Genomic DNA, 15,696 nt, shown 5'->3' on the forward strand with positions numbered 1-15,696 from the left:
AGTAATAAGGGGAAAGAAAAGTAGATTGTAATACTTGTTTTTATATAGGCCTAATGGGCACAATTTAGATAATAGATATTATTTTGAATATGCAGATCAGGTATCACAATGTTGGGAATCTGAATTAAAATTTCAGATTTCTTTGGTTAATGTAGAGTTGAGGCTAGCCCTCTTTTGTCATAAAGAGGTACTTATTGAATGGCTTTTCTTACTTGAAACAGTCTACATTCACCTCATATTTATTCATTCATTCAACAAATAGGGAAAGTCTGTGATGTGGCAGAGATGGCTTATTTATGTTCTCATATTCATAGCTCATTGTAATTCACAGCACATATGTGAGTTCTGCCTTATATAATATAGTTTTATGTATTTTACTAAATTGTAAAATCTTTAATGTCCTTGATTATCTTGTTGATTTTTTACTTCTAGTATTATTGAACACAGTGCCGTAGACATAGTAGGGACTCAATAAATACTTGAATTGCTAAGTGGCAAATGGTCATAAAAGATATTACCAAAGTGCTACACAACTTTTTTTGATCGTGTTAACAGTCTAAAAGCAGATGTCACTAGGTATCGTTGTTATGCAAGTAAATATAAGCGTTTATAGAGAAGGATATGTTCAAGAGTGAAGGAACAAGGGAAATGCATAACTGGGTACAGACTGCTCTGGAAGAAGTGTTGTTAATTTTCCTCTGGTCAGTCCAGACTGTTTAGAGTTACTACAATTTCAGTCGTCTAAAGTATTTTCACCCCTCTCACCTTTCTAGAACTACCCCACCCCTTTTTGCCTGTTCTCAAGGGCTGTTGCCAATTGACTCTACCCCCAAATTCTCAGGAGTCCGCGCTGTACTCCTCCAGCTCTAATTCAAGAGCGCTCCAAATCTGCGGGCTGCAGTAGCGCGGGCCAGGAACACACGGGGTCACGCGCGGGGCATGCGCCAAACTGGGAGCCGCTTCGGGAGCGGCGCTGGAGGCGGGGCCGCTACGGGGCGGGGCGGGAGGAGGCCTGGGGGCGGCTTGGGTGTCACCACCAACTCGCTCCGGCCGGAAACTGGCGCTTGTTTCCGGCCGGCCGGCCGAAAGCCACTGATCCTGGACCAGCCGCCGTAGTCGGAGTGGCAACCGGGTGTGGAACGGGCAAAAAGCCACTGGGGGAGGCCAGTCAAGATCAGTCCCGTCCGGCTTCAGCTCTAGATCCTGTGCGGAGCAACATCTTTGGTCACAGTCACCGCCACCACCTCCGCCTCCATCGTCGTCGGGGGAGGGACCGGCCAGACCCCGGGGTCACTGCCGAGGAATGAGGAGAGACGGCCGGGCCCCGCGCTCCGCCCCGGCCTAGGGCCTTGCCCCAGGAGCCGCGAGGGTAACGGAGTCCCCCTTCCTGACCACCTCCCCCGTTTGCTCCAGCCCCTCTCGTTTCTTCAGACTTTCGAACTCTGCACCCCTAACCTCCACTGTCCCCCGTCTTCTTTCTGGTTATATTTCAACCGAAGCTGTCTCCCCTCGGTACTCCCTTCTCTCCCCAACTGCTTCTTGCTTCGTCCCTACCGCCTCCCTTTACTCCTCCCTTCGCCGCGTCCCTCGCCTCTCGCAGGGTTTCTGGCCTCCCTCCCAACCTGCGTTGGGCAGTTGGAACAGTCACCCGTAGTCAGCAAGGCTTTACGAGAGGGATGGTGGAGTTTCAGGGTGGCCAAGGTGCAGACCACTATCCTCATAATAGGATTAAGTTCATTTAAAAGTCTCAGTATCAAAGTAATACAAGCTTATTCTCTGTTGATAGCCAAACTGAGGTGCTTCCAGTAATGGAGGAAGGGAGAGAAAAAGGTGTGTGTGTGTGGGAGAGAGAGTTAAGAGTTTGAGAGAGATTCTAGGAAGTTTAGAAAAAAGAAAAGTTGCCATGAGCCGATGGAAACTTTAGAAGCTGATGATGAGTAAGCCGGGGGCTGTGTGATCTCAGTCTTCTCATAATTACTAGGTTAACGGTGTGGCTCCGGTCGGGATGGAATGGGATTTGTTTACTGGGCAGGCATATTTTTAGCTTGTCGGCTCAAAAGGACCAGCGCTGTCTCTCTCCCCCACTCCCCTCAGTCGCGGTAGTTTGTCTGACCTAGGTGGCTTCCCTGGGCACAATAACAACGTAAAAATTAAAAAAATTCAAGTTAAAAGAAGCTGACTGGTGGAATTTTACTGTGAGTTTACCCGCAAACTTTGAGGGAGTTTTGTTTTCATGAATGCAAAGCCAAGAATTAGCAGGACTTTAATTTTTATTTTCCTTTTCTTTTTAAAAGTACTACATAAACTGCCTTATTTAGAGGCTGAAAAATTTTCAGGGTTTCTAGTATTTAGATCTTCGAGGAGGCCGGATCCTTTTGTCTTTCAGAACCTATTTCAAAGGTGGAGGAGGACAGAGTAGAGAGAGGAGGTGGTGGTAAGACCAGTCCAAAAGGGTAGTGCTAATCCCTAAATAATTTAAAACCATTCTCCATACTATATAACTTTTAAAAAGCAAGTAGAAAATTTCCTACCTAACAGATGAGATTGCATTCTTTGTGGTAAGGAGAGGACTGCAGAGACTTACGCTGGGCGGCTAGGGAGAAACGGACTTGGAGTCAAAACAGTTGATGCTAATAACTTACCAATTGAGTACATTATAGGCAAACAACAAAGAATTAATTACACTCTATAATTATTGTCTTCATTGTTTTTCAAGCAGTTCTTTTAAAGTTTAGTAACTAAACTGCTGTAACCTGAACAGAAAGGTAAAATAAATGAAATTAGTGTTGCTCATCTGTGGGCTAAATACCAGATATTTATATTTATAATATAATTATATATTTATAAATTATAATATGTAATATATATTTATAAATTGTTCTAATTTCCACTAGTGACCTGACCTAGCATGCCTCAGAGCACCTCCCTGATGAAGTGGCCAGTTACTGTGTACATAGAGATTGCAAATGAATATAAATACTAGCTAATGCTAGGAATAATTGAGAAGGTAAATATGCTGAAAACATACATTCCAAAACCAAAATAGATTTTTTTCGATTTTTCCCCCCTGTTTTGGAGTATCAGCACCTTCTGTCAATAACTGTCCATTAACATGAATAATTTAGAATTGAACAGATATCAGCTTTGGACATTATGAATTCAAACAGGAAGGAAAGATGGAAGATAGTTTCCAAACTGTTACTAATTTTTTGTTTCTGATGTTGCCTGATTTGACTTATTTCTTTCAGTTAATGCTAAAGACTCCCTCAAAAAAAAAAAAAAGTAAAACTTTGTTAAAGAAAGGGCTGTCTGCTGATTTGTTTAAAGCAGGATGACTAGTAATGAATGAATGCTGACTGTTAGTTGAACTTTGGTGGCTTTATGTCACCAACAACTTAAAGGTTTTCCTAAAGCTTTATTTACTTAATCTTTTTTTTTCCTATTGAAAGAAATGTTTATTTTGGAGACCAAAATCTAATTTTTAAAAATCCCATATGACCTCTGAGAACCTGTTCACTATTACTAATTGCTTTGATCTGTGTGAGTTGGTTGGTGCCAGTATTAGTGATGATATCTGAGTGAACTCTATTTATATCTGTACTTAGCAACTTCCCCTAGTTGAATTGCATATTTTATTCCAGTGGGTGGGGATTGAAGGATTGAATAAATCTAGGAATAAGTGTAGAGCAGCCCAGTAGTCCACCACTATTCTCAGTTCTCAGAAAACTTTGTTTGGAATTTTAAGATTCAATGTATGTAAACAAGTGAATTACCATGGAATAATTCAGCATTAAAAATAAGTTTCGGATTGTTAAGAGGGCACTAAGTGCCATTTGTCAAAATTTTTGGCACTCTGGAATATCTCAAACATGCTAAGGATGCTGGTAGAGGGCATTACTCTGTGTGTGTGTGAGTGTGAGTGTGAGTGTGAGAGTGCCCTTCTCCTTGCCCCAAACTCATCCCACCAAACAATGCTTTGAAATGTGACCTCGGCAGTATCTTTCCAATGGGAACTTAGGAGCTGTGGAATAACAAGTAGACTATGGAATCTTCTCAGTATTCCCTGATAAAATAAAAATTTGTGTTATTGGAAGGTAGATGTAGGGCAATTTTCTCACAAATGCCTGAATTCAGTTGGCTTTTTAAAGTGATAGAAGGGAGTTTTTTTTTTTTTTTAATAAGAAATCCTTGAATAATGAATGAATACGCCTATGGATAAAGCAGGTTCCAAGCTCCAGTGAGTGGCTTTAGGGAGATATAAAAGATATAAAGTCAGGTGTCCTTGCCCTTGGGGAGGGAGGTGGTTTATAAATGGGAAAACAAACTATTATTATAACCTTTAACATTTAGGAAAGAGTATATAAACAAAACCAAGTTTAATGTGCTACAATTAATGTATGTAAGGGCTGAGAAAACGAAGTAACAAAGTAGGAATCAATGAAATAAATTAGAGAAGATTAATAAATCAGATTTTGAAGTGGACTTGTGAGACTATGGGTTAGTCAGAGGTATGGGCTCTGTAGTTAGATCTTGATTCAGATATAGGTGTGACTTTTTTTTTACGATGTGACCTTGGATGAATTACGTTTCTTATCCATGAGTAAATGGTTATTGTGTTGGGAATAAAGGAAGAGAAAGGATCTTCCAAACAGAAAGTATAGAATGTGCAGTCTGCAGTGATGGTATGAATGACTGAGTTGTGGAGGTGGGGAATAAATGAGAGTGACTGGATAGAATATTGGTTAGTCAAGTCATGGACAGAGCAAGCAAGAGAGTGGAGGGGCCTCAGAGGCCAGACTTTGTTGGATGTTGATAGAAGGGTCAATAGGCTCATTGTAGGTCTTTGAACAAAGGATGGATTTAGTGAGAAGTATTGAGCCCTTTGGTGCAGGAACTCAGGGATGAGGAATCAGGCAGGCACCAGTACATTTGTGACTCTTCTGTACCATCCTGGCCCAAAGGGATGTATCCAGGAGACTTAAGATTCCCTGTAGAAGATTTTATATTTACACATCTTACTATGCTGAGCTTTGCTTATGCCTATCTCGTAGTTCACCAACCTGTGTGGAAGTCTCAAGACTATGGCTGGAGTCTCCTCAAGAGCTTATGGTAAGGACAGTATTATGTTTCAAGTACATTTAACCCTTAGTCATCTCTGCTAATGTAGGGAGCACTGTCCTAAGTAATTTGGAGCTTGACAAAGAAATTTCTTAGTTTATTTTTTCAGCTAGAGATGGGGTCTTGCTCCATTGCCTAGGGTGCAGTCAACTGAAGCTCATGGCAGCCTTGATCTGGCTTCTCAAATAATTGAGACCCCAGATGCATGCCATCATGCCTAGCTAACTTACTTTTATTTTACTTTTTAGACTTCATCTCTAAAAAATTAAATAGTTATGTTGCCCCACTGGTCTTAAATTCTTGGCCTCAAGTGATTCTCAAAAATGCATTATTTTTTAAATCAAATTTATGTTCATTATTGGTATCATACTGATATTGAAATAAATTTGCATTTCTAAGCCTGTATTTTTTTTTACTCATTTCTTAATAATTTTGAAATGTACCATTGCATCATGCACATTAGGTGAGGTCTCCCCAAATACTCTCCCTCTTCCCATATCCCCCTCCCACCTCCCCAGCCCCAAGCCTGTATTACCTGATGATAAGGAGAGTATATTGATGGGGGAAGAACAATTTTGGATTAAGGATTTGCCCTCAGAAATTCATAAAATGAAAAACTTGTTTGTAGATAATCAGGGCTAAACTATATTATGTTAATACAGACCAGTTTCTTTTCAAAGTCTGTTTGGGTCCAATGCGACCTCTTTGTCTTATCCAAGAGATGACTGGTAGATGATGCTTATGTTTCAGCCAGAATGAGTCTTCACTCATAATATCTGGAGGACTCCCACTGCATTGTGCTATATTGTTGAAGATCAAGCTGGCTTTGATCTTGGGCTTTGTAGAGGCTTTTCCAGATATCAGCTTCACTGACAAATTTATTCGATTTTTCCTGTTGAGGGAAACTTTTTTGAAAATGTGGCCAATTGGCTTGGCGCCTGTGGCTCAAGCAGCTAAGGCGCCAGCCACATACGCCTGAGCTGGTGGGTTCGAATTCAGCCTGGGCCCGCCAAACAGCGATGGCTGCAACAACAAAAGAAACAGCTGGGTGTTGTGGCAGGTGCCTATAGTTCCAGCTACTTGGGAGGCAGAGGCAGGAGAATCGCTTGAGTCCAGGAGTTGGAGGTTGCTGTGAGCTGTGATGCCAGGGCACTGCTCTACCCAGGGCAACAACTTGAGATTCTGTCTCAAAAAAAAAAAAAAAAAGAAAAGAAAAGAAAATATGGCCAATTAAAAAAAACAAAAGGAATGGGCAGAAATGTCCACATTTAAGAAGTAAACAAAACCACATACTGTTCTTTCACCTTTTTTCTTTCAGTTGACTTGCTTTCCTTTATTCCTGCCACCCTCCCCTACCTTCTTATAATCATGACCACACTGTGTGTTTGTGATGTCATGAGCACAGGGTTACTTTTAACTTCTTGAGTCAGGAGACTGTACTATTTCTGAGCTGGAAATGAGAGGTAGAAAAGTCAAGAAATTTATTTCATACTAGAGAGGGATTATTTTCAACTGTGTTCTTTAGGATTATGTCTTATCCTTTTATTTCCTCTAAGAAATTTTTTTCAGACAGGAGAAATTACTAAACTATTATTTTTAGTGAACTGCTATGAGTTTAATTCTCTGTTAGGTGTTCTGGAAGATTAGGAAAAATGACAACCTCATGTCCTTCAAGGGTTTACAGTCCAGTTGGGAGTAAAGAGAAAAGGAAAGAATGAATGAACACTTACTAAGTGAATGAACACTGATCGACCCCCTATTAATATGCCAGGCAAAATTTTAAAACGTGCAAGTATATTACTAATTGCATTGTACAGGCCTTATACCATACGTATTTTGGGAGAATACGCAGGCAGTTATAAGCATTGTCTTGGAGAAATTGTAACTTATTTCAGATCTTAAAAATAAAAGCATATTAGGTATAAGAGATGAAGAGAATAAGAAAAGTCCATTCATTTTGGAGATGAAAAAGCCTGGGAAAGGACATACTGAGGATGTTCTTGGGACAGTGATGAGACTGACCTAAGTAGCAATGGCTAGTAGTGAAATGAAGGTAGGTGGGCTGATTTGGAGCTGTATTTATATGGGCTCTTACAAGTTTATATTTTAAATGATAGAAAATAGGGAACCAGTGAAGATTTTTGAATAGGATAGCAAAATGGTGACTGTAAGACACAGGTTAACTTGGAAGGAGGGGAGGTTGACACCTGGGGTATTGAGATCCAAGAGTTGTGAAGGACAAATTGAAATTAGGACTAGATGTGGGATATGAAAATGGGTGATGACAGCTGGGCGCTGTGGCTTACACCTGTAATCCCAGCACTCTGGGAATCTGAGGCAGGTGGGTCACTTGAGCTCAGGAGTTCAAGACCAGCCTGAGCAAGAGTGAGACCTGTCTCTTAAAAGAAAAAAACAAAAAAGGGTGATGAGTCAAGTATGACTATGGCATACTAAGCCTGGGTGTCTGAGACATTGACTAGGATAATGAAGTTAGTAGGAAAGTTTCCTCACTTTTTAGGGGAATATGATGAGTTAAGGTTGGGATGTGTTGTTGGATTTAAAGTGGCAATGAAGTATCCAAATGAGAGCTCTTCTGTTTTGTTTTGTTTTAGACAGAGTCTTATTTTGTATCTCTCAGTAGAGTGCCATGGTGTCATAATTCACAAAAACCTCAAACCCCTGGGCTCAAGCGATTCTCTTGCCTTATCCTCCCGAGTAGCTGGGACTACAGGCACCTGCCACAATGCCCGACTATTTTTAGAGGGGAGGTTTTACTGTGTCTCAGGCTGGTCTCGAATTTGTGAGCTCAGGCAATCCACCACCTTGGGAGAACTCCTAACTGTGAGAGTTAGGAGCCTAAAGCTGGGGTAAAGGTGGGTTTAGTAAGTTTGGAAATGTGGTTTTGCAGTTTGTTAGCACAGATGTGTTCGTCAGGTGTAGCCAAGAGAATAATTTCTCTGAGGACTAGAGTTTAGGGAAAGAGCAAAAGGGTAAAGAAAGTGGTACTAATGACCCTGAACACTGGCATTCCCTACTTTCCAGGTCATCTTAGTTGGTTCTTCGTTCTTCTTTCCTGTTTTCTGTTCTTCTGCTCCCTACTCTGTCATATCTGTTGAATGTCTCCTATATCATAAGTGCTATCCTAGGCGCTGAGGACATGGAGATAAGTCAGACAAGGTGTCTCCCACGAGCTTCTGGGTCAAGTCGGAGGAGACAGGTGTGTGGGTATGAAGCATGATAGATGCTACGATAGTACTATGTAGGGGGAGAGTGGGAGCCCAAAGGTCAGTTCTGCCTTGGGCATGCAGAGGTTGGAGTGAGCCTCTCTGAGGATATAACATTTGAGCTGAGTCTTGAAAGATGAATTAAGGATATACCCACAGATGACAGAGAGAAGTACATTCCAGTCTGAGAAAACACCATGAACAAAAGCTGAAAGGAATGGAACACCCAGACTTCTTCCAGTAATTTTTAAGTAATTATTATGGCTGGAGAACAAAGTTGGAGGGCAAGGATGAGGTTAGAGAAGTAGGCAAGCCTGGATCACAGCTTTGTCTTGTTCTGCAATAAATGATGAACTATTTAAGGCTTTTAAGCATTGGGTAATAAAGTAAGTTCACATCCTAGAAAGGTTATTTATGTCAGTGATGTGTAGGGTGAATTGAAGAGGGACGAAGCAGAAGGCCTTTTGATAACTTCATTATGCTTAACCATAACACATTTGTTGAGAGTGGTCCTGTTTATAGAATCATGGAATCAGAGAACTGGACATTATGTTTTCTTAGTCTTCCCCGTTCGTTTTCAAGTGGAATACTTAGGTTTTACTTGGGATCACAGAAGTGGTTTGGTGATAGCTTGATCTAGTATCTAGTCTTCAGTGGCTAGTATGTGGTAGGTAAATATGAGTTTACCTCTCTGTTCTCTCCCAAGTCCCATTCCAGTGTTCGTTTTGCTCTGCCACATCACGTTGTAGTGGAAAACAGAGGGAATTAATGTTGTTCCATTCTACTGTGATTTTTGCCAGTCCAGAACGAAGTGGTATTTTCCTAGGTCTGTTTGAGGAAGACCTGCCCTGAGAGTACTACTTGGAAGAGGGATTTTTGACCTGGGGAAGTTGGGTACCCTGGAGTGGGATGAGTAGGTGTTTGGATTCTTTAGCTGTAATGACTCAGATGTAGAAGAATGTCAAGGTATTTGTTGTACTGTGTATATTTATCTCACTTGCTAAGTTTCCTTTAAGTTATTTTCTTTTTTTTAATTTGGGACAGAGTCTCACTATGCTGCCCTTGGTAGAATGCTGTGGCATCACAGCTCACAGCAACCTCAAACTCTTGGGCTTAAGAGATTCTCCTGCCTCAGCCTCCCAAGTAGCTGGTACCACAGGCACCAGCCACAACACCTGGTTATCTTTTTGTTGCAGTTGTCATTGTTGTCTGGCTGGCCCAGCCCGGGTTCGAACCTGCCGGTCTAGGTGTATGTGGCTGACGCAGTAACCACTGTGCTATGGGTGCCAAGCCGAGTTATTTTCTTTTAAACTTAGTTTTAGGTTGCACCAATGAAACTTGTTAAAAGAAATAAGCTATGATAAATTGGGCACTGATAAAAAAATATTTATCTAAAAAAACAAGAATCATCTTTATACTCAAGATTCTAAATTTTTCTTCCCTGTACTTTCAATTTTATTTGATTTTTGTGTAGGGCAGTTGTTTGTTTTTAATGGGCTAAATGAAAGTTTGGATTTTGTCCTGTAGTCATTTTTGCTGGAGGAGAACAGAAGAACAGGATAGAGGGTATCTTCAAAAGCCTTAGATTTCCCTGGGGAAGTTGGGAGTCAAGGGAGTGTGGAAGAATGGATACCTTCTGCTGATAGGCATTTCTCAAAACTTGACTGAGTTGTGATTTTTTAATTATTTTTTCTGGGTTTTGTCAACATCTTCTCCAGAGAAGGGCTTTTGGTTTGGAAGCTGTCCACTTTAACAGAGCTGCCAATTCTTAATTCTTTTTCAAGTGGGCGAGGGTACATTTTGTTTTTGTTTGTGAGTGTTTGGGGAAAGGAGGGGAGGGAAGAAAGGAGGCACAAAATAACTACTCACAGTGCGTCCTTATCTGAATTCCTTTGTAACTGGAAGTTTCCTTGGCTTTGTTTTAGGGGAGATGATTTGGTTACACTGGCATTTAAATTATGTGGGAAGGTGGTTCTCACTCCCTTTAGTTATCTGATTTTGGATGGCAATAAAAACTTCCTTCTTGTCCATTGTCAGACCCCTGACCTAAGCACCCCTTGTGCACACTGTTTAGAGATAGGAAGGCTCTTCTCGAGTCTGAAACTGAACTAATTAAGCATAACCCTAACATTCTAACATTTAGGGGACTAGCCTGCTCCTGATTATTTTTTTTGTGTTGACTTCTCTATTCTTCCAGTCACCTGGTCCTTTCTTTTCTTTTCTTTGTTTTTGAGATGGAGCCTCAAGCTGTCGCCTTGGGTGGAGAACCGTGGCATCACAGCTCACAGCAACCTCCAACTCCTGGGCTCAAGTAATGCTCCTGCCTCCACCTCCCAAGTAGCTGGGACTACAGGCGCCCGCCACAGCACCTGGCTATTTTTTGTTTGCAGCCGTCATTGTTGTTTGGCGGTCCAGGCTGGATTCGAACCCGCCAGCTCAGGTGTATGTGGCTGGCGCCTTAGCCCGTTGAGCCATAGGCGCCGAGACGGTCCTTTATTTTCTTTCTTTCTTTCTTTTTTTTTTATTGTTTGGGATTCATTGAGGGTACAAAGAATTAGGTTATACCGATTTTTAAAAATTTTTTTTGGAGACAGAGTCTCACTTTGTTGCCTTTAGAGTGCTGTGGCGTCACACCTCACAGCAATCTCCAGCTCTTGCTGCTGCTTCTCCATTCTTGTAATTTTTTTTTTGAGACAGAACCTCACGCTGTCACCCTGGGTTGAGTGCTATGGCATCACAGCTCACAGCAACCTCAAACTCTTGGTCTAAGCGATTCTTTTGCCTCAGCTTCCCAAGTAGCTGGGACTATAGGCGCCTGCCACAATACCTGGCTATTTTTTCGTTGTAGTTGTCATTGTTTGACGGACCAGGGCTGGATTTGAACCCACCAGCTTTGGTGTATATGGCTGGTGCCTTACCTGCTAGAGCTACAGGTGCTGAGACATTGTAATGTTTTACTAAGAAGAATGAGTTCCAGCTCTATACAGGTTAAAAAGATGTAAAGTCTCCATCTTTTTTAATGACTGAATAGTATTCTATCCCTTGCTCTTTCTTAATTTGTATATTTTGCATAATGAGATACTTCAAACATTTAAAAAAGTTTAGGGGAAAAAAACCTAACAGATAATTGTCAATCCACAACCCAGATTTAATAGATATTAACATTTTGTCATATTTATTTTAGATCTCTTGATCTTTTTAAAATATTAAATGTTACAGATCTGCATTCTTTACCCATTCCTCTTTCTTAGGAAATGACTACTGGCCTGAATTGGTATGTATCATTCCATTTCATATTTTATATTTTTTTCACGTACATATTCATAAAGGTATAGTTTTGTTTCAGAATCTTACACAAGTAGAATTGTACTGTTTGCATACTATTGTAACTTTTTCTTTCAAAATTATTTTTCAGATATGACTACATGTAGATCTAGTCCATTCCATCACCTAATCTTTAAAACTATTTTTTCTATTGCCCTCCCCATTTGCACTCTAAAAAAACAAATAAAAAGGCAGCACTCATAGCTCAGTGAGTAGGGTACTGGCCACATACACCAAGGCTGGCCAGTTTGAACCCAGCCCAGGCCAGCTAAAATTAACAATGACAACTGCAACAAAAAAATAGCTGGGTGTTGTGGTGGGCGCCTGTAGTCCCAGCTACTTGGGAGACTGAGGCAAGAGAATCTCTTAAGCCCAAGAGTTTGAGGTTGCTGTGAGTTGTGACGCCATGGCATTCTACCAAGGGTGACACAGTGGGACTGTCTCAAAAACAAACAAACAAACAAAAACCCAGAACCTTTCCCATTTTTAAAATCCCAGTGTAATCTATGTTTTCCATGAGAACATTCCTGATTTTTTCTTCCTCCAACAGCATATGATCTTTTCCACTGCTGAATTGTCCTATTGTTTCATTGTAATTGGCATGTGGTAGTTGTATATATTGTTGTATTTTGGCTTATTTGTGCCCTTGACTTGGCTCTTCTGTGACAGTCGAGAAGAGATTAGTGGTCTCTTATCTCTGTATCCTTGTGGGGCTTGCCTCACTAACTTACACATAGAAGGCATTTAGTCCCTAGTCACTAGTGACTAAATGATTAATGAATGAGGAAAAGTAAAGGCCATCCTTGGTATTGGTGAACTGATGATTTGATTATGACTATTGGGTGGCCTGTAGGGAGTGAGGGAAAACATTCTTTGGCAAATGAAATAAGAATTGATATTCCTACTGAAAAAGAAGAATCCATTAGGTAATAAATGGATTTATTCTGTAGCTAAAAGTGTTGTTGCACTTAATTAGCCAAGGTAACTGTCGGGTTACAGACTTAGATGCTTCAAAAAAAATTATTTTTTTCATTGTAATATAAATAAAATACTATGAAACAAATACAATGTAAATGAAGACAGAAAGAATACAACTTTAGGATGTTAGCAATTACTATGAAAAGAATATTCTATTATAGCCACACAATCCTCTTAATAGAAACAAGAGTCACAGTTGCAATTGGAGATAAGGGGGAAGAAAAGGAAAATCAAGATTATGTTTAGCTCCTTATTAAAGTGAAACAGGTAATTGCCTTAAAAGCAAAAAGTGTAAAAAAATAAAAATAACAAAAAAGCAAAAAAAAAAAAAGAATTGATATTCCAATAAAACCTCTGGTAATTGATCCTGGTGGCTTTTTTTTATTTTGGAGACAGAATCTCACTTTATTGCCCTTAGTAGAGTGCTTTGGCATCACAGCTTACAGCAATCTCCAACTCTTGGGCTTAAGTGAGTTTCTTGCCTCAACCTCCCAAGTAGCTGGGACTACAGGCATCTGCTATAACACCCGGCTATTTTTTTGTTGCAGTTTGGCCGAAGCCAGGTTTAAACCCATCACCATTGGTATCTGGGGCTGGCGCCCTACCCACCAAACCACAGGTGTTGTCTCGGCTTTTTTTTTTAATGGCTTTTGAAGCAGTGTGCTCCTATAGCCAGACTCATTTTACTAGCTGCCAAATTCTGCTTTTGTCATCATTTCCAGTGAGACCTTCACTGGAAATAGGCATTAAGAAAAAGCAGCTCGTCTGTTCACTTACTGCTGAAAACCAGGAATTTTTGGCTCATAAAGAAGAAAGCCTGATAAATAAATTCAGATATGTGCAGATACTCTTAGCCATACTCCTCTTTTTATTGATAAGGCCAGATTTTATCTCACCTTATCTTGAAGCTTTTGCATAATTCTGTAATGTATAGTCCCCATGAAACATTTGTTTTGGCCTTCTGGAAGGTCCCCCATCCCAAAGTAGGAAATTAAATATTAAGTTGAACTATATGAAATTGCCATCTTGTAGGTTAAGTTCAGTCAACTCTTGGCAGTTTTGTATGGTTAAATCTAATATAACAGGTGTTGATTTCCTTTTAGCTTTCTGAAAAACAATACTGTGAATGTTTTTGAAGTAAATAATTATAAATCTGTTTGTATTTCTGAACTTTAATTTGCAGTTGGTTTTCTTTTGGAATTATCTTTACCTCAGATTACACACACATACATACAAATATATACACACACTGTTTTTTCTCCTGGGCCTACACGTCATACGTTTGAGAATGTTGTAGGGGAATGTGTGAAAATTGCAGGCCAGAGTAGGCTCTGGGAAATGATCCTGAGGTAAAAACTGTTGCCATAAAGTTGGGCACGGTGGCTCACGCCTGTAATCCCAGCACTGAGGAGGATGACTGAGCTCATGAGTTTGAGACTATCCTGAGCAAGAGTGAGACCTCGTCTCTAAAAAATAGCTGAGCATTGTGGTGGATGCCTGTAGTTGTGGTGGACACCTCCCAGCTACCTGGGAAGCTGAGGCAAGAGAGTTGCTTGAGCCCAAGTGTCTTGAGGTTGCTGTGAGCTAAGATGCCACAGTCCTCTACCAAGGGCAACAAAGTGAGACTCTGTCTCAAAACAAACAAACAAAAACTGTTGGCATAAATATAAATATCTACATATAATTGATTGAGTTGGCTATAATGAGCTTTGAGTTCCTATGAGTGAATGACTTTTCGTCCCTCTTATCTGCTAGCCCTATGTCTTTCCTCTCTAGTCTTGGCAAAGGTGATCTGGTGGTATAGAAAACCATGGAAGAGAAAATTGCCTGTGACCCTTTTTTTTTTTTTAAGGGACTTAACAAGGAAGAGGACAAGAGCCTTTGGTCCTAGCACCAGACTGTTACCTCCTGGTTCTCAGATCTGTTCTTAGAGTAGGGGGAGGGGAATGCAGAAGTCAGGGGAAAGAGCAAAGAAACAGGGTGAATGGGAGTTAACAGGTTATACAGAATAGGATTAAGGAGTAGCAGTGGAGAAAAGAAGATAGGTGTAAACAGGTTTTCTTTCCTCTTACCTATCAAAACCTGGCTTAGAATTCCTTATAAAGATTGTACCTTAACTGTGTCAAAGTTGTATCCAGGCCACATGCTACAGATACCTACTTGGAAAGTATCATATATAGAATGCAGGTTTGAAAGTATTGATGTTGTATTCTAAAATAGTTACTTGGAAAGTCAGGGTCATTTAAAATGTTTGGTCTGCTTAGTGCCTTTTCAATCATTAATAATTGACATCAAAGAAAAAGGAGAAGGGAGTTCTTCTGAAGCTTTAGTGTGAAAAAAGTTTGATATTTACTCATGAAGATAGTTACATGTGGGGAATTGAGGCAAGACAATGAGAAATATAATGCTGCTAACAAAAATATTTTAGACCTACCTAAAATATTTTTGTTAGCATTATATTTCCCATTGTCTTGCCTCAACATTTTTCCCATCTGTTTTAAAAACTTATCTCCTTGGGATGGTGCCTGTGGCTCAGAGGAGTCGGGCACCGGCCGCATATGCCGGAGGTGGCACGTTCAAACCCAGCCCCAGCCAAAAACTGCAAAAACAAAACTTATCTCCTTTTATGTGTTCCTTTGTGAGCATTTGCTTTGTCTCCTTGAACCAGTAGCTTACCTGGTTGACTGTTAAACCATTCATTTCCTGAACTTTTCCATCAGTTCTAAGATACAGGGTTCTCTGACATCAAGAATACTTGGTCTCTGTTATTTACTGACCAGGGATAGAGATTTCCGGTATCCTTTCTCAGAACTCTGAAAATAGAATTTGAGAGTTGGACTTAGAATTGTTGCATCCTCCTAGCTTATTTCATTGCCCAAAGTAAATTCTTGGCTACTCGCACAAGGTATCCCTTCATTTTAACAACAATAAATCCCTTCTCTCTACTTTTCTGTAATGTTTTTAATAATATACTAGTTCGGCTCGGCGCCTGTGGCTCAAGCGGCTAAGGCGCCAGCCACATACACCTAAGGTGGTGGGTTCGAATCCCCAG

General features: G+C 40.4%; 1 protein-coding gene across 4 annotated transcripts in view; it reads left to right on the forward strand.

The window, feature by feature from the left end:
• The first annotated feature begins 1,081 nt into the window (after positions 1–1,081).
• Positions 1,082–15,696, forward strand: part of OTUD7B (OTU deubiquitinase 7B) — a 63,561-nt gene continuing 48,946 nt past the window's right edge. For 2 of the 4 annotated variants that reach the window (XM_003800415.3, XM_023519416.1), the window contains exon 1: positions 1,082–1,369. The gene's annotated coding sequence lies outside the window, so the exon portion shown is untranslated. Of the gene's footprint in view, positions 1,370–3,491; positions 5,110–15,696 lie in introns of those variants that run through there. The other 2 variants (XM_023519415.1, XM_023519414.1) reach the window with 2 other exon arrangements.

This window comes from Otolemur garnettii, unplaced genomic scaffold (assembly GCF_000181295.1).
Source record: "Otolemur garnettii isolate 467f Iridium unplaced genomic scaffold, OtoGar3 scaffold00174, whole genome shotgun sequence".
In the NCBI taxonomy this organism is placed as follows: domain Eukaryota; kingdom Metazoa; phylum Chordata; class Mammalia; order Primates; family Galagidae; genus Otolemur; species Otolemur garnettii.